Source organism: Polyodon spathula, chromosome 16, assembly GCF_017654505.1.
Source record: "Polyodon spathula isolate WHYD16114869_AA chromosome 16, ASM1765450v1, whole genome shotgun sequence".
NCBI classification, from domain to species: Eukaryota; Metazoa; Chordata; class Actinopteri; order Acipenseriformes; family Polyodontidae; genus Polyodon; species Polyodon spathula.
In genome coordinates this window covers 22,913,979-22,932,488 of record NC_054549.1, presented here as the reverse complement: position 1 = coordinate 22,932,488, position 18,510 = coordinate 22,913,979, and the positions used below count along the sequence as shown (strand labels likewise).

General features: G+C 37.4%; 1 protein-coding gene across 1 annotated transcript in view; it reads left to right on the top strand.

The window, feature by feature from the left end:
• The first annotated feature begins 10,733 nt into the window (after positions 1 to 10,733).
• LOC121328315 (forkhead box protein P3-like) overlaps positions 10,734 to 18,510 on the top strand; it is a 57,198-nt gene continuing 49,421 nt past the window's right edge. Inside the window, exons 1-2 of the mRNA XM_041272929.1 lie at positions 10,734 to 10,792; positions 17,460 to 17,548. The gene's annotated coding sequence lies outside the window, so the exon portion shown is untranslated. The remainder of the gene's footprint in view (positions 10,793 to 17,459; positions 17,549 to 18,510) is intronic.

Sequence of the window (18,510 nt, the reverse complement as noted above, 5' to 3'; positions counted from 1 at the left end):
TTTGGATTTCACCCCTGCATTCCCTCCCTCACGCCGTTTTGTTTTCTTTTGTTATTGAATTATTTTGTTGTGTATAGATAATAAAAATAAATTATTTTATTTCTGTACACATAAATTACTGTCTGGACATTCCATTTAATACACTCTTGCCTCACACATGGTGTTAGCAGTGGGATGGATCCAGCTACAGTTTTGGCAATGTTTAGGAAGCAGGAGGAGAAGTGAGAGGAGAGAGAGACACGGCCTATGAAGATGCGAACGAAGGCGCCGGCTCAGACCCCACTCCTGCCCCTAAACTAACTCGGACCAACCAACCAATGAAGCCCAGAGGGGGTAACCAGACCTTCAGACCATGGAGGTCGAGGTTAGCCCCATCCTGGGTGAGAGAGAATCCCCCTAACCTGCCGGTCGCAGACTCGCAGGACAGATCAACTCCGTTGATGCTTCCTAACCAAGTGTGCTACCGATGTAATGAGCCTGGACACATTGCCAGGAATTGTGCAGTAATGAAGGTGGACCTGGCAACAAGATCCTGGTCAGCAGTAACAGGTAAGAACACTGGGGAATGTCGAGAGGGCCCTTATCAGTTAAGAGTACAGGTCGGGGGAAAGAGTACTTACCCATTTGCGGACTCTGGGTGTGCACAAACATTGATTCGGCAAGCTCTCTTGGATGGGGTAGCCTGGGAGCCACAGGGTAAAGTGGCTATCTCCTGTATTCATGGAGAAACTCGGGTTTATCCCACCACTAAAGTTAGACTTATTGTAGGTGATTATTCAGCTTACGTTAAAGTGGCTGTAGCGCAATGTTTACCATACCCTGTTCTCCTGGGAAGAGACTGGCCGTTTTTTGATCGTATTTTAGGTCGGGAAATGGTCTTAGTTTCTACCAGGGGACAATTAAAGCAACAGGAGAAAACAATTGGCGAGATTTTTCCGTTGCAATCCGATCTGTTTAACCCTAAAATCCGCCCAAGAAAAACAAGAAGAGAGCGTCGGGTGGAAAAATATGAGGGAACTCTGAGACGACAAGGGGAGGGGTCTGACACAAAAGTAAACCAATCGCTTAAACGGCAAGGAAAGGGAGTAGGTATTCAGTGTAACCGGGGCTGCGAGGTTACTGAGGTGGAAGGTCATGTAATAAAAGACACTCCTCTCTGTGTACCTAACCATTAGGACCATGATATTGACTTGGGATATGAACAACAAAATGATCCCACGTTACAGTATGCTTGGAAACGGGTTAGATATATCAAGGGGAAGGATATGCAGGAAGGACAACCGGTGGTATTTCCGCATTTTTCTGTATCTGGGCACTTATTATATAGAATAACCCGGGCTCCCGGGACGGGACAGCTCGTAAAACAGTTATTGGTTCCTAGGCCTTTTCAGTCAGAAGTCATGAGATTGGCGCATGACATTCCATTTTCAGGTCATTTGGGAACTGAAAAGACTCAGGAACGAATTCTGGCCCGGTTTTTTTGGCCTGGGGTTTATGGTCTTGTGCGGAAGTATGTATCGGAGTGTCCTGAATGTCAATTAGCTGCCCCTAAGTCAGTTCGCCCCGCACCTCTGGTTCCACTTCCAATTATTGGGGTACCGTTTGAAAGGATTGGTGTAGATTTAGTAGGCCCTCTGGAGGGAACAGAGTCAGGATATCGGTATATTTTAGTAGTAGTGGACTACGCAACGAGATATCCAGAAGCTGTTCCCTTACGCTCTATGAATGCAATAGCTGTAGCGAATGAATTGGTAAAAATATTCTCTAGGGTGGGAATCCCGAAAGAAATTCTCACTGATCAGGGCACTAATTTTATGTCAGACTGTATTCAGCAACTATATAAATTATTGAAAATTCGTTCAATTAGAACCTCAGTTTTTCATCCTCAAACGGATGGGCTTGTTGAACGATTTAATCAGACTTTGAAAAATATGTTGCGCCGCTTTGTAGATCAAGAAAAACGCAATTGGGCTAAACTGCTTCCCTACTTGCTCTTTGCAGTTCGCGAGGTACCACAATCCTCAACGGGGTTTTCCCCGTTTGAGCTCTTGTACGGTCGGCAGCCGCGGGGTATCTTGGATCTCATAAGAGAAGGCTGGGAAGAACAGTCAAAGGAGTCTAAAAATGTAGTAAAATATGTGTTGCAGTTACGCGATCGCTTAGAATTAGTCGGTCGATTGGCACATGACAATCTCAAAGTGGCACAGCAGAAGCAACAACAAAGCTACAATATAAATGCAAGAATTAGGAACTTTCGACCTGGAGATAAAGTGTTGTTATTGTTGCCCTCATCGGAATCTAAGTTGTTTGCTAAATGGCAGGGTCCCTTTCAGGTTATTCGAGCAATTGGTAAAGTCAATTATGAGATCCGACAGCCTGGGCGTCGGAAAGAAAGTCAAATTTATCATGTTAATCTCCTGAAACCGTGGAAAGAACGGGAAGTCCATTTTATATCTCCTGTACAGGAGGGAGAGGATTTTGGACCCTCAATTGAGCCAGAGTCAGCAATTGAGGTCCCGATGGGGGAACAATTAACTCCTGATCAGCGTGAAGAGGTAAGCAATCTAATTAATATGTTCAGTGATGTGTTTTCTAACGTGCCTGGAAGAACGCATTTGATTGAACATGCTATTATCACTCCGCCAGGTCTAAGAGTTAGACAGAGACCGTATCGCATTCCAGAGAGTCGGAGAGATTCTGTTCGAAGGGAGGTGGAGTGTATGTTGAAACTTGGGGTAATTGAACCTTCCCGAAGTGAGTGGTGTAGCCCAATAGTACCAATAGACAAGCCAGATGGGTCACTACGATTATGTATCGATTTTAGGAGGGTGAATGCTATCTCCAAGTTTGATGCATATCCCATGCCTCGAGTAGATGAACTCTTAGACAAGCTGGGGCAAGCTCGGTTTATTTCAACTCTGGATCTGACGAAAGGATATTGGCAAATTCCATTAACGAAAGCCTCTCGTGAGAAAACGGCATTTTCAACCCCAGAGGGTCTTTTTCAATTTTGTACTATGCCGTTCGGACTTCATGGAGCGCCTGCTACTTTTCAGAGACTAATGGACAGGGTTTTACAACCTCATCGAGAGTATGCAGCTGCGTATATCGATGATGTAGTCATTTATAGTTCTTCCTGGAGAGAACATTTGACTAGATTAGAAGCCGTCTTACAGTCTCTGAGGAGGGCGGGGCTCACAGCGAACATGGCAAAGTGCGCTATTGGAAAAGAAGAAACTAAATATTTAGGTTTCATAATGGGTAAGGGTAGAGTGAAACCGTTGGTTTCAAAAGTCCAGGCTTTGTTGTATTCACCGGTACCTACCATGAAAACCCAGGTGAGATCACTGTTAGGGTTGGCTGGTTATTACCGCCGCTTTATTCCACACTTTTCCACTATAACGACCCCTCTCACTGATCTCACTAAAAAGAACACTCCAAATAAAATTAAGTGGAGTGCAGAGTGTCAGACAGCCTTTGAATCTGTTAAAACTAATTTGAGTCAGGCCCCAGCATTAATAAGCCCGGATTTCAGCCGAGAGTTCGTCCTGCAGACAGATGCATCGCAGACTGGTCTGGGGGCGGTTCTGTCCCAGGAGAGAGATGGTATAGAACACCCGATACTATACATCAGTCGGAAGTTACTGCCCAGAGAACAGAGGTATTCAGTAGTGGAGAAAGATTGCCTGGCAGTGAAATTGGTGGTGGAATCTTTAAAATACTATCTTCTGGGACAACCTTTTGTACTCATCACAGATCACGCTTCTTTAAAGTGGTTAGACACGATGAAGGATTCAAACGCTAGGATTACGTGGTGGTACCTGGCGCTCCAACCCTTCGCCTTTCAAATAAGGTATCGTGCGGGTAAGTTACATCAAAATGCTGATTTTTTTTTCCCTGGAGGGAGGGAAAAGGGAAGGGTTAGAGGTTTCCGACTGTTCCTTCGGCTCCACTCTGAGGGGTGGGATATGTGATGAGTCAAAGGGATTTCGGTCTGTGATTCAGCCTCCCGACAATAGATGGCATCAAACCAACTCGGGACTTCCCTTACCAAGATCTCGTGACCATGGCAAAAGTGAGGGGCGGAAGTACGAGTATGTAAATTCCAGCCACTGGAGTCAAGTGAAGGATAAGGACACTTGTCGGTTGGGGATTGGTGTTCCACTGACTACAGAGGCGGGACATTACATACTAAAGGGAACGTACTACTGTGTTCGGGGTTGGTCCGAAAGTAAAATAGGCGGAGTAACGGATGGAGGGAGAGACTAGTTTGGTGCAGCGGGATTTTTGAAAACACTAACATTTTTTTGTTTTGTTTATGTATGGTTCGCCACGAAGACGATTAAAGACGAGTTCTCACGATCTGTTTTGGATTTCACCCCTCACTCCCTCCCTCACGCCGTTTTGTTTTCTTTTGTTATTTAATTATTTTGTTGTGTATAGATAATAAAAATAAAATTTTATTTCTGTAAACATAAATTACTGTCTGGACATTCCATTTAATACACTTTCGCCTCACAACCACGTTTCATGACAGTTGGATAAGAGGCTGAATCATTGGGATACTTTAAGACCTGACTTGACAAAGTTCTGCGATGAATCAGCTACTAGGAACTGGGCGAGCACAGATGGGCTGAATTGCCTCCTTGCTTTGTAAATTATGTTATGATAATAAGCAGGTACCAATCATATCGGAACAATTAATTTCTAGTTGCATTAATTTAATAAAACATTTGTATGAATGGCAGATAGCTGTACGACTCAATTTCCAAGCTGCTTTTTTTTTTGTTAGTAGTGAAATTGATTGGTATTTTTTTTTCTTTCTTAGAAACAGGCATCTGAATATCAGCTACAGCTTCAGGGTTTGACAGTATATCAGCAAAGAAAACAAAAAATCCAAGAACAACATGAAAGAAAGAAAACAAGAAAACACCACTGCCGTTTCATCAAGGTATGAGATCTGTTTCAGGTTTGTAATAGTGCTGAGTGGTTCAGTATCACTACTTCATATTATTTCTAACACAGAGGATGGTAATATCCATGGTATAAAAATTCAGTGGCTGTAACCATGTTCATTACATTTATTTCACTTTAGTGTGCCACATTGGTATATTTTTCAACCCCATTGAGAGTCAACCACAACAGCCAGTTGGGGATCCTCCAATCCCCAAGCCAGTTGCCTCTTTATGCTACAAATAATATCGACTAACATTTCATCTAGCAACATGCATTGACCCAGGAAGTGTAACAGATAACCTGAGAATAAGGCAGAGAAACTGACCTTTCTATAACTTTAAATACCAGATGTCATTGCTTTAACGTGACTTTCCTTCAACACAGTACATTAAAGACTGCACATGTGGCTCGTGGCAGTGCAAAACAGGTACAATTGATGGGCATTTCTTGCTACCCTTGTAAAAGTTTACCACGGTATTCTTGTAGTTTTACCATGCTTTTCCCAAGGTTTTGCTATGCATAGTTGCCCTGGTTTGCCATGTTTATCAATATGGCTTATCAGACCTTGCTATTCTTTACAATGCCTATGCTTTACCATGCTTTCACTGGCTTCAGTACACTTTGCTGTGCTTTTACTATGGGAGGTAGTTAGTTATAAGGGTAGTTACAGTCGCTTTAATCATTAGTAAGCTACACTAGGTATTCATAAACAAAAAAAGGTCCCTTTAAATAAAGTGTTGCCAAGCAGTCTTTAAAAAGATGCTAAAAATACTGAAATTGTCTCATCAGTTTTCCGTTTGTTTTGAGTCTAACTTGTAATACCAAGAATACCACAGCTTGCAAGTCTATACAGTACAAGCACCACATACTGTACTATTTCAGTGGGAAAAATCCCCTGCCTTGAATCATATCACTCAGGGGTGTTCCATTGCCACTGAGGTACGATTACTATAATTGAGAATTACGAGACATGCACTCAATGTGCAATCTGTATAAAATTATACAGTGCTAGTAAAAACTACAGCTCATATATACACACCCATACCAATTTCCACTTTGCTTCAAATATCATGAATCATTTTTTTTTATTTATTTTTATTCCCTTTGCAATTTCATGATACTTGCAATCACTCCAAGGGGCTGTGTTGCTCCGAAACTGAGTTTTCATATTTCAGCCTTTATATTGGCTTTGAACTTGTCTGGAGAATCGTAAGTGCTAGCACGGAACAGCCTTCTGCATTCCATTCAAATTATATGATACGTCGACTTGTTAACTCGGCTAAACCCTGATTCTCCAGACCAATTACAAATTAGAAAATAGACACCCTTTAAGAATAGGTCTGTATTTTTACATTTGGTGGTAGACAGTGATAAGCCATTTAAATATTGTTTTTTAATAAACGTTTTTTGAAAAAAGATGAATTGGAAACTGAAATTGGCTGTTACAGAATACCACATGACATGAATAAAATGATGGTTTTCAAAAGGCAGTAATAATGGGTGTTCAGCTTTAAGACCACTCCATTTCATTGTCGGTTCCTTATAATGTACAATATGAATCATTCTGTAGTACAGACTTTTACTTTTTGGTTATGGAGAGTTACATAAAAATCCCCTTTTATTCTTCTAATATGTTTTATTTCATCATTAAAAAAGGGTGTTTTGTTCTTTAAAAAATGTTTTGAATGTTTAAAATTAAGAAAAAAAGCTTTAAAGAGCAAAACAATTTGAAAATGTACCCTAATGCAACCCTCTGTAACAAAACAACCACATAGCAATTCATATGATATTTGTTTCAACAAAAAAAGCTGTTTCAAAAAAGTTGTTGAACATTCTTTTCATCAGTTCACCATTTACAGTGACAGAAAATTCTATTTTTGATCAGAAAACAATTTTTTTTTTCTTTTCGAAAAGGAAATCAGAAAAAGTATCTTCTGTTTTCCCCCGAATGTTTCCTGAGACAAGCTAGGGGCGTTCCTGTCTGTCTCTCAGCGCAGAACGCTAACGAATGACCTTTTGCAACCACAAGAGACACAGTATCTGGAGCTTTGCTAAAAATAATGCAGCTAAGACGATTTTACCAGGTAAAAATACATATTGTCTTAATAACACGCTCACGGCCGCGTCATTTTGATTCTAACTGGAGTTTCCCGCGGTCTAACGGTTATTTTGTAGATTGCAGATAAGCGACTGCCATTGACAGGCCGCCATTTTCTGCGCTCCTTATAATAGATGAAATAAAACACAATTAAACTCAGTTGCGCCCCACTGTGGAATCATGCTAACCACAGTTCTAACCCATAAGATTCTGTCTGAACCTTGCCATTTTTTTTTTTTTTTATCGGCTTTTGAAAAAAACAGCAAAACAGCAAGATCGTCTTTCTAAATATAACGCTACTGAATGCTTTATAGCAATGGACGGAATAGAAAACAGACAAGTGATGTCGATACAGTTGATCTAAATTGACGCACCGAAATATTCAATAACGACCAAACTTGTAATTGTTATTTTAAAGACAAAAACACATTGTAAACTGCCAAAGTTCTCAAAAAGGTCATGGAGCATTGTACTTGGTTTGATATATTTAAAGCTGAAGATGATGGCTTTACTCCATATAAAAGCTGGCAAAACTACATTGTATCTCCAATTACTGTGTATTTACATAGTAGCTACTTAGTAAATACATGTGTACGTACACATAACTGCAACGTTAGGCATAGTTACAACGTACCTAATGTGTAAAGCTTTTTGAGTGATATAACCCTAATTCTAAACCTTCTATACTTGTGTATTGTGCAGAAATCTACACCTTAAGTACATTGTACATAAAGTATGTGTAATTACATATAATAACAATAGTAACTACACAGTAATTTAGACACAATGGGAAGGGTTGCCTAAAAGTCTATCATGGTATTAATGCTTCTCTCGTGGTTTTGCTGTGCATTTACCATGGTTTAATCTACAATAACTCTCTGTGCTTTACAATGCTTGCCAATGTGTTGCCATACCTCTCTGTGCTTCATAATGCTTGCCAATGCTTTACTATGCTTTCACTGTGCTTTCTTACACTTTAATGTGAAAGCCAGGGTGTCCTCAGCTCACAGCACACCAGCGAGCCCTGTGGTCTGGCCGGGCACCTGCAGACGCGCCTGTAAGCTGCTCAGAGCTGCGTTGTCCTCCGATGCTGTAGGTGGCTGCATGGTGAGTCTGCAGTGTGTAAAGAAGCGGGCGGCTGATGGCACACGCTTCAGAGGACAGCATGTGTTCGTCTTCGCCGCTCCCGAGTCAGCACAGGGGTGGTAGCGGTGAGCTGAGCCTAAATACCATTGGACACGACTAAATTGGCAAGAAAATAATAAAAATAATAGTTAGCAATGACTAAATGTAAAAAAAAAAAATAATAATAATTGTGAATATTTTTATGTACCTGTAAATCCACATCCATCTGTCCTATTACTCTGTCTCCTAGCAATGGGAGAAATCTTACTTCTGTTTGTGTTTTATTAATGAAGTGTTTTTTTAGCCTTTTTCTTAAAGAAAGGTCCATATTTAAAAAAAACAGACAGTGTAATATTTTACTAAACTGAATATGTGCTGTTTTATCAGGCTCTTGTATTGAAGTTGGATCAATAACAGTATTGATACATTATACACCACTGTAACTGAACAGTATATGTGAAAAGCAATGTCATTTTGTAAAATAAAGACATAACATATGAAAGTAACTATATACCGTATACCAAATCAGCTTTTATTGAAAATGTAAGGGACTATTTAAATGGTGGAAAACTGAAAATAGACAATTGAAAACATATTGCCAGCTTTGTGACCAGTAACTAAAACTATAGGTATTTCACAGGCATTTTGCTCTGCTTGTAAATGGATAAGTACACTAACTTTACAAACAAGACAAAGTTAGTTCTACGTCAGGTCTTAAAGGATATCAGTGATTCAGCATCAACAACATGACTAGGTAACCCATTCCATCCCCTCACCTCTTTGTGTGAAGAAGTGTCTCCTTCAGCAACATAAATAGGTAACCCATTCCATCCCCTCACCACTCTTTGTGTGAAGAAGTGTCTCCTTCAACAACATGACTAGGTAACCCATTCCATCCCTTCACCATTCTGTGTGAGGAAGTGTCTTGTTCAGCAACATGACTAGGTAACCCATTCCATTCCCTCACCACTGTGTGAAGAAGTGTCTCCTTCCCTCTGTCCCAAGTCAATGCCCACTTAATTTCCAAGTGTTCTCTGGTCTTGTAGTAGTTGGAAAGGGAAGGTAGTCAATAAGCCTTGTAATTATACATTTCACACAATAGTATTTCAAACAGAAATATAGCGAGATGGTAGACGTTATTCCTATCAAGACTAGGTAGCTATGTAGGAGTTAGGGTTATCGCACTCACCTATGTAGGAAACAAGGGACCTTTAGCTAAAATCTAATTGACTGTTTCACAATACACTTTTTAAAGTTTGGGAGCTATAGTCTTAAACAACTCATCATATTATCATGCCATCATCTGACACATCACAAAAGCGCGGAATAAAACTGCAACTCATGACAGTCTACTTGCATTGTCATTGGTTTCTGGCAGCCCAGACAATGTGATTCAAAATGAAATTTCCAGTAATGCGACATCATCATCGGTGTTGACAATTCAAATGCAATTGCGCACGAATAAGCAAATTATTTCCTACTGAGTTCTTATGAATCAGGCATCAGCCCCACACCCATTAATTTGAAAACCACAGTCCCTGCTGTACTGCGTTAATGAGAAACCATGCTAGCGTGCAAGTGCATCTGCTCATGTAAACCAGTGCTGATTTAAAGGGTTATTTAATGATGGTAAGCATGGGTATGCCACTGATATACAGTAGACATTTTAAAAGCTGATGAAACTTGGTATTAACATTACTTAGCAGATTCTAGGATAAACAGTTTGTGTGTCAGTCCATGCATTGGTTCATCTGTATGTCACATTTATCTGTAATACTGCTGATCCCCATGTGATGAAGCCTGGTATTAGCACGTTATTGGGAGTCAGATATTGGTGATATATAGAGGTGTCAGTACTGTACGTCACACTTTTTACATCTTGAGAAACACATTCCATTTTTATGAGACTTGGTGTAAACATTACAAATTATTGAGAACTATACAATCCAGTGATGTTTGAAGGTGCATGTGTCCAATCACAACCCAGTCCTGGAGGGTGCAAACCTCAGGGTGTGAGAATTTGAATTTGAACCAGTAGTCTGTGATCATTCCTGTATGAAAACGTTAGACCACTTTGTGCGTTTAAATAGGTAAACAACTTCTAAAGTCTGACCCATTTTACCATTTGTGGAGTTCCTTTTCCCTTAATGCTTTGAACTCATTTCATGTGTGGCTTATTAACGTCATCTGTTAATTTAGACAGTCACTAATTTGACATTTTTCCAAGATTTTCAGTTCCGGTGGTTTGATCTCATAGGCAAATCAAAACGTGTTCTAATACATTTGCACACTGCTGTATATCGTTTTTCATAAACTTTTACAAGATTGATTCTGTGGCTGAATTCAAAGTACTTCATGTGCTCTTTTCAGAGAAAGTATAAACAAGAGGTTTAAAAAAATGAAGAGAAACCTGTGATGGTTAAATGGCAAACAAAATAATACATTAAAAAGACAAGATTTCCGTTCCGCATGTCAGACTGAAACCCATTAAAAGGTTAATGACGCTTGTGGTTTTTACAATGTCTTACACGCTATAAAAACCAGGTTTGTTTTTATACATTTTCTGTTTTGTTATTTTCACAAGTGCGGCACTTCTATTGTTCTTGAAGGAAGGTAAGTGCATTTGTTTTTATTTAATACAAAAGGCTTATTTGTAGAAAGGTGAACTCCAACATCTGTTCAGCTATTAAATATTTTTTACGTCCATTTTAAAGGTTTTTTTTTTTTTTTTTTTTTTGCATTAAGATGCATTGAATATACATGATCAATTTTTTTCTCCATCAGGTAAAATGACATAGTCCATTTTTACTATATATATATATATATTATATATTATATATATATATGATATATATATATATATATATATATATAGTACATTTCCATTGAAACAAAGTCCTCTTTCAGGAGTGTGAGAAACTTTGTTTCAGGAGACTAGCTTCCAGGCCACTGCATCGCACACCAGGGAGACTTGGGGGTTTGGTACAGCAACCACAAACCAAGGTCTCCTGAAACCAGGTTTCAAGCCACTGCTCCAGAAAATGTGGCGCTGTGTGCCCTCAGCTTTAGACTTAGGGTTATTTGTATATATGTTTTGAAGCATTTTACAGCACTGGGGAATCATTCTGGAGTGCATAGACTACCTATCTGTGGTTATCTCGAGACTACATCTGACACTAAATGTTTAATACAATCTCCCTGATACTGAAAGCTGCTCTGAAACGCTTTCGTGCATCAAATAGATTCCTTTGTTTGTTGTAGTTTTACCTATCAAAGTTTGGTACATAGCAAGTGCAGTAAAGGAAGTTCATGTTTAATTTTAAATGGTTATTTTAATGAATGTTTTAATTTAAATTGATATAGGCTTCTGATGCCACGGTAACTACAGTGACTCACTTCTATTCAAATCTATTGTGTTTGATGTAATTTACTACATGCAGAGGAATAGATCTTTGCATCATTAATTATTTAAACTTTCAGGCATCATGGCATTGAGTCTATTTATCCATTTATTTTCCATCATTCTGTATTGTTTATACATTATTATATTACTTCTAAAACTACAAATTGTATGTCATGTAAGTTGTGCATTTTTTCTTGTAAAATGTTCACCTTTTGGTTAATTTTACTCTATAGGCAATTCATTCACACACACACACACACACACATATATATATATATATATATATATATATATATATATATATATATATATATATATATATAAAGCATTTCCAGTCTAACTTCAATTTTTTTTTTAAAGAGGCACAACATATTAGTGTGAGGATTATATCGTGCAAAAAGATGTACACATTAGGTACATTGTCACTATGCATAATAACATTGTAGTGATGTGTAAGTGCACACGCATTTACTAAGTAACTACTATGTAATCAGAGACATAATGTAATGTGTTACCCGTTTCCCCATAAACTCAAACACTCATAGGCAAACCTGTCATGAGAAAGGCATACGCCAAAACTTTGTTTGTTTTATAATAGGTGTTTAAAATGTCAACAAGTTATAAATCACGCAAATTCTAATATACTTTTATGGGACCAAATATACCGTGGGTTTCAATATTGAGGAGTTTTGGCACCTCACCGAAATTGCAAAGGGTTATATGATGCTGCAACTTTCTTCACATTTTTACTCAAAATCATTGTGTGCAATAATAAAAACTATGAAGTTGTACGTGTTTTTCATGTTTGAATAGCTTGAGTTCATTTTCAAATTTCAAAAATGCTAAATCATTTTAAACACATTCGAAAGACACTTTTTACTGTGTGTTTGTTAACTTCAAAAGGTGCAGCAATGTAGCTATCGCCAGACTGACCCTGCAGAGGTATACTCCCAAATCATTTATCACTCCTTTTTCTAAAAACAACAACAATGCTCATTTTAAAAACCTAAGAGTCTACTTTTACATGCAAAAGAAAAAATGAAGCCCTTTACCTTGACCAAAAATAAAAATAACTTATTAAAACACTAACACAACAAAAAAACAGGATACCATTAGAAAAATGTTGCATTTGCTTAAACTTAATTTACAGTAAAGTTGAGTTATTTTTCAGACAGTCTTTATATTTTACTAAAAGCAGTTTGATTTTTTTTTAAAAAGTAAATACAATAGAAATGCAAATGCTCTGTGCGGAAAGCATGGACTTGCATAACTATATTTTAAAATGGATTTGGAAATACTGGCAAACGTAATAAATTAATGGCAAACCTTTTGACTAAAAGCCTTTTTCAATATCTTCAAATACGAAAAGAATGCAATGCATGCAGTGACAGACGTTTCATCTGGAAGACTCCAGTAGTTCCGTATTAGAGAAAGTCTTCAGGTCAGTATATTAAATTAGGCTCTGTGGAATGTTTAGTACTTCTGGATGATTTGATTTACATTGATTTGACCAATAAAATGGATTTCAGTTTAAAATATGTACCCCCCCTGAAATAACTATATTGTAGTGTATTTTAAATGTTTTCATTTGCACTCTTTTTGATTAGACCCGTTTTGCACTAGTCTGTGCGGCTACTGAAATCTATAAGTGTTCAGGATTGCTGGGTGTAACAGATATATGTGCTAAATTAAATAAATCAATAACATGAAATACTGATTTTGTTCATGTAAAGAAAATACTTTTTATGCAAAGCTAGCTGTTTGCCAGTGTTGCAAAGTTATAGATTAAAAACCCAACATGCAGTTGAAATCCTTTTTAGGTATTTTCAATATTTAATAAAAACCTAGACTGTCTTACACAAAGTTTCATGAACATTAAACAGGCTACATAACAACAAAATGGAATGGACTCAAATTGCATCTCCTTACTAACTGATCCGTGCTTTACAGTTAGAGCCACAGTATGCCAACTATTAAGTTAACAATAATTTTAAAAGGCCCTTCTTGGTATAAAAGATACTTTTTTATTTTATTTTTTGACGACTTTAAAAATTTTAATGCATTTCAATACTTTGCATCCGAGCCTCATCTGAATGCAATATTTTGTAATGATTTTTTAATAAACGGCCACAGATTCAGAATGAATTCAGGTGGAACACTACAGGAATAGCGGCTCTAATATCTTAGAATTCAAAACAATTTGCGTACCTTTACTTTCCTTTTAGTCACCTCGCTATTCTTTACCTTGCTTTCACTGTACTCTGCTATGCATTCACTACATGAAGCTTTTATAAGGGTTAGTTTACTCTGGTTTGTTTTTTTTAATATGCTTTACCAGACCTCTCTGTGCTTTACAATACTTGCCTATGCTTTACAGTACCTCTCTGTGCTTTAGAATGCTTCCCTATGCTTTATAATACCTCTCTGTGCTTTACAATGTTTGCCTATGCTTTACCAGACCTCTCTGTGCTTTATAATGCTTGCATATGTTTTACCATACCTCTATGCTTTACCATGCCTTCACTGTGGTCTATTACATTTTGCTGTGCTTTCACTATGTGAAGCTTTCAGGAGTTTACAGTGTTATAGACTGAAACATTCAGCTTATAATTTTTTTTTTTAATTAAAAAAAGGTTCTTATATATCTTAGTGTCTTGTATCCTGCACTCATATCTAAGCCTGATGTAACTATCAGCACTGTTACCTGCTCTTGAACTGCCCCCGATATCAAATCACGCTGTGTTTTGTAGGACTGAAGTCATTGTATTATGTGTCTTGCTCTTAATTGTACTGTAATTCTTGATATGTATTTTTTGTATACAACTGTAAGTCACCCTGGGTAAGGGAGCCTGCTAAGAAATAAATAATAATAATAATAATAATAATAATAATAATAATAATAATAATAATAATAATAATGTAACCTCATCTACTCCAGACATTTGTAGTTTTAGGTCGGGGGTCCTGAAGAGCCCCTATCCAGCAGGTTTTATAGGTGTCTTGACATCATCAGTGGCTAAAGATCTGGAACACCTGTTAATCTTGACTAAGTAAGCCAATAATTGGTTCAATTAAGTAACTCAAAGATTGGTTGAAACGAAAACCAGCAGCCACAGTAGCTCTCCAGGAGCAGGGTTGGAGACCCCTGTTTTAGGTTCTATATTGAAGTATAGTCATAATGTTTTTCAACAAAAATGAATGAGCATCATGAATTAATCTACTGAGAGAATTCATTTGACTCATGACATGATAGGGAATAAACTTGTCTGTGAGGTGCTTCAGTGTAGTCTATTTTAACGATCTAAACAGTATCATAACAGATAAAATGCTTGCGCTCTCTTGGTTTATGTCACTAACAATCATTGATGGGATTGTAGCCTTATCACATATTAATAGGGCCCTGCAATATTCACGGGAGAATTGAAATGACAGGACTAGCCAGCAATTCAATCCTAAACCCCCAGATGTCTGTGTAGCCACTCCAGCTAAACTTATCTAAAAAAAATTAAGAAATTAACACATTCAATTCGGGATAATTAGAAAATACCCCCTAATTACGAGGGACAATTATGGCCATTCTAGAAATTGATGCGTTTTAAGAAAAAGCTTACCTCGAGACTGGCTGTTTTAAAACAAATAGATGCACCAACAAACTCAGAAAGCATTTCTTTGAGAGACTGCACGCAAATATCCACCTGGTGTCTCCACTCTCCCTGATTGCAACTCATTGGTAAGGGACTAGTGGATCTGATAGAGTGGTTTGAAAGCTGTAACGTTAGAGTTGAAATGTATAATAAAGTTGCAGAATTAATAAATACATACCGAGCACTGGCACAAGAGTTGCACAGCACAGATGCCAGTATAAACAAACATGGAGACAGACTCCCACAAGGTTTATGAAAGATTGACGAGCGATTACAAACCTGATCAATGCAGAAGTTTTATTCAAGCAGCTCCCAAGTTTCTGAAGGCAGTAAAGATATTTGACCCATAACAAGTTTGTAGTTTGGTTAGATTGCGTTCCAGGGTTTGACGCTTGCTGTAAATCAGAAATGGAGAGATAGCAACTATATGCAAAAGGAAACGGTAGTGGATTTTTTTTTTTTTGACTGAACTCCGGTGGAATGCAAAATAACCGTTTCCCAATTTAGCAGGAAAGGCTCAAATATTTGTCAGTTGTTATCAATTCTGTGGGTGCTGAAAGAAGTGTTTCTTCGTATTGACACAGATATCAAGGAAATGTAATTTAGTTTTTTAAAAATGCGTAAAAGTGTACTGGTAAATTAAGACCTATAAATAATTTATTTATACTTTTGTAAAATCCTGTTATACGTATTGAGAGAAATGTAAGGGGTTAAATACAGGTCAGTAGCCAGCTACAGCGTTTATTAATCTGCTAATACCTACTTTGTAGTGCTGGGATGACCAATTCAAATGGGTAAAGTAACGTAATGGGATGATTGTTTATTGATTGCTCATTACATGGCTTTCTGTGGTGGCTATAGCGACAGCTTGTGTCTGTAAGACTAAATTACAGGTTTAAAAACAAGTGAAAAACACAGGGCCCTGCTTCGTAGATACAGAGTCTACAGATTTATTTAGCAGTAGTATGTCTCTAAATGTCAAAAGCTTTAACATTTTTTTTTTCTCATAATTCTACAATTGTAATTTTTAAAAAATCTGAAATGTGTCTAAACCAGCGCAATGTAACCAATACGGTCTTTATAGTTTTTAGTGCTGTTATTTAAAACATGGTAGACAATTTTATAAGTACATAAAAATGAAAAATGTTGTGTAGAAAAATGATTTTGTTAAAAGTTTTTATTTTGTTAAAATATATATATATATATATATATATATATATATATATATATATATATATATATATATTACACTATATATATATATATATGATATTCATTACTGATACTATATATCTGACAGAGACACAATTTAGAATGGTGACTAAAACCAGTGACGTATAAAACGGTTTTTAAACCAGCAATACATATATATATATATATATATATATATATATATATATATATATATATATATATACACACACACACACACACACACACACACACACATATATATATACATACATACATATATACATATTGTCTGCACATAGCCACCCCCTATAGTAGGTTATTTTACTGTGTTGGTGTGTTCCCCATTACTTATTCTATGCCAGTACCAAAATCCAGTACTACGTCTGCTAGATTAGCCACAACATGTGTGGATACACCCTAAGCTACTCTATACTGGGGTTACTAATTGACTCCATGTACACTAGGACAATGCAGGCCAGTTCAGGCTTTTCAAATCACATCCCCAATGCATTCTGGAAAGTGTAGTCCTGCTGAGATAGGTTAAACATACCAGAATGTATTGAGGTGTGAATTGTAAAGCCTGAACTGTCCTAGTGTACACGGGGTCATGTAGCAACCCTACTCTCCACCAGACAGGGTTCAGATTCCCAACACATTGAATTAGCAGGATTCTGTAAAACAAATTTACTTAAATTGAAGTCACTGTTAGTCAATTGAAATCAACATCCAAGAAAAGCAGTTGAACAATCACAATAATTATGTCTCTTATTAACATATCAGGGATTGAGAATTGATTTTAAGAAGGAATGGGAATTGCATCATATTTTGACTATGAAAAACGCACACACAAAGAATCAGGTGTTATGTTTCACACAAACGATAGGGGTTCTTTAAGTTGGTGCCTGTCAAAAAAAAAACTCGACCACAAAAAGTCTCAGAATCATGCAGGAGGAGAGAGAGAGGGAGGGAAGTTTGTGTGTGGGCAACAACGTTGTTCTCCTGCCTTTCTTTTGAATGCTGTTTCATTCCTTTACTTTAGGACTTTTTTTTCAAGTGAAGCTTCGATTTGGGCGAGAGAAGGAGGAAGTTACTGAGTTTGACTGTCTAAGACCCTCTACCCACATCAAGGTAGGTAGGCCCCTGTCTCATTTATGCTTCAGGATCTTCCTCACAGTTATAATTTCTGTAACTGTTCAGGATCCCACTTTTCTCAGATCAACCGTGTTTTAAAAATTCTCGAACTTCTTTCACAAGTTGTACTTTTATGACCATTTTTAGTCAACAATGTTCTTCATAAGAGCATATTTAAAAATGTCTTCAGGATTACTGGTTATAACTGATTTTTTTGTAAATCAAACCAGGTTCATTGAAACCTTATTAAACATTGCAAATACTATTAAATTGTGCTATTTAATATAGCATTGCGTTGAATCCCGTTTGCAAATGTTTGAACAAATGCTGTGTAAACTATTGGGAAAGAGAAATGATGAGAACAAGCAAAGATGAACACGACAAGAGATATTTTCACAAAAACATCGCAAACGGTTCCTCTGTAGAATAACATCATTGGGTTACAGGTTTTTGAAATATATGTTACAGAACTAATGTTGTACATTTTTAAACGGGGAGTCACAAATCAAACAGACAGCTCGCTGGATTTTAATATTAGAGTTCATTATTTTAAGAAACCGTATTTCCTGTTCTACTGTGACAAATCCAGATGCATTTCAAAACTACATTGCATATGTCCTAGTATGGTCCTGGTTCAGAAAATGGGGACTCTCTGTCTGCATTTCAGCCATACCACATGGTGACCACGATAACAGCCTTCATTTTGATCTTCACCGAGTTTTATCATTCACTCCTAGCCTCCTATAGAAGTTTTGGGTTCGGCTAGAAATCAGCAAAACTCTTGATTTTAGACGATAGTTATATGATTATGAGGGTTCTATGTGAATTCATTGGTTTTGCAGACAAGCCACATCAGGGGTTCCGAAAAACAAAGTTGACTTAGATCACACAAGCAAGTCTTACTGTGCAGCTCGGGCTAAAGTGTTGCATCACCTTAAATAATTAACACATTCTGCTTC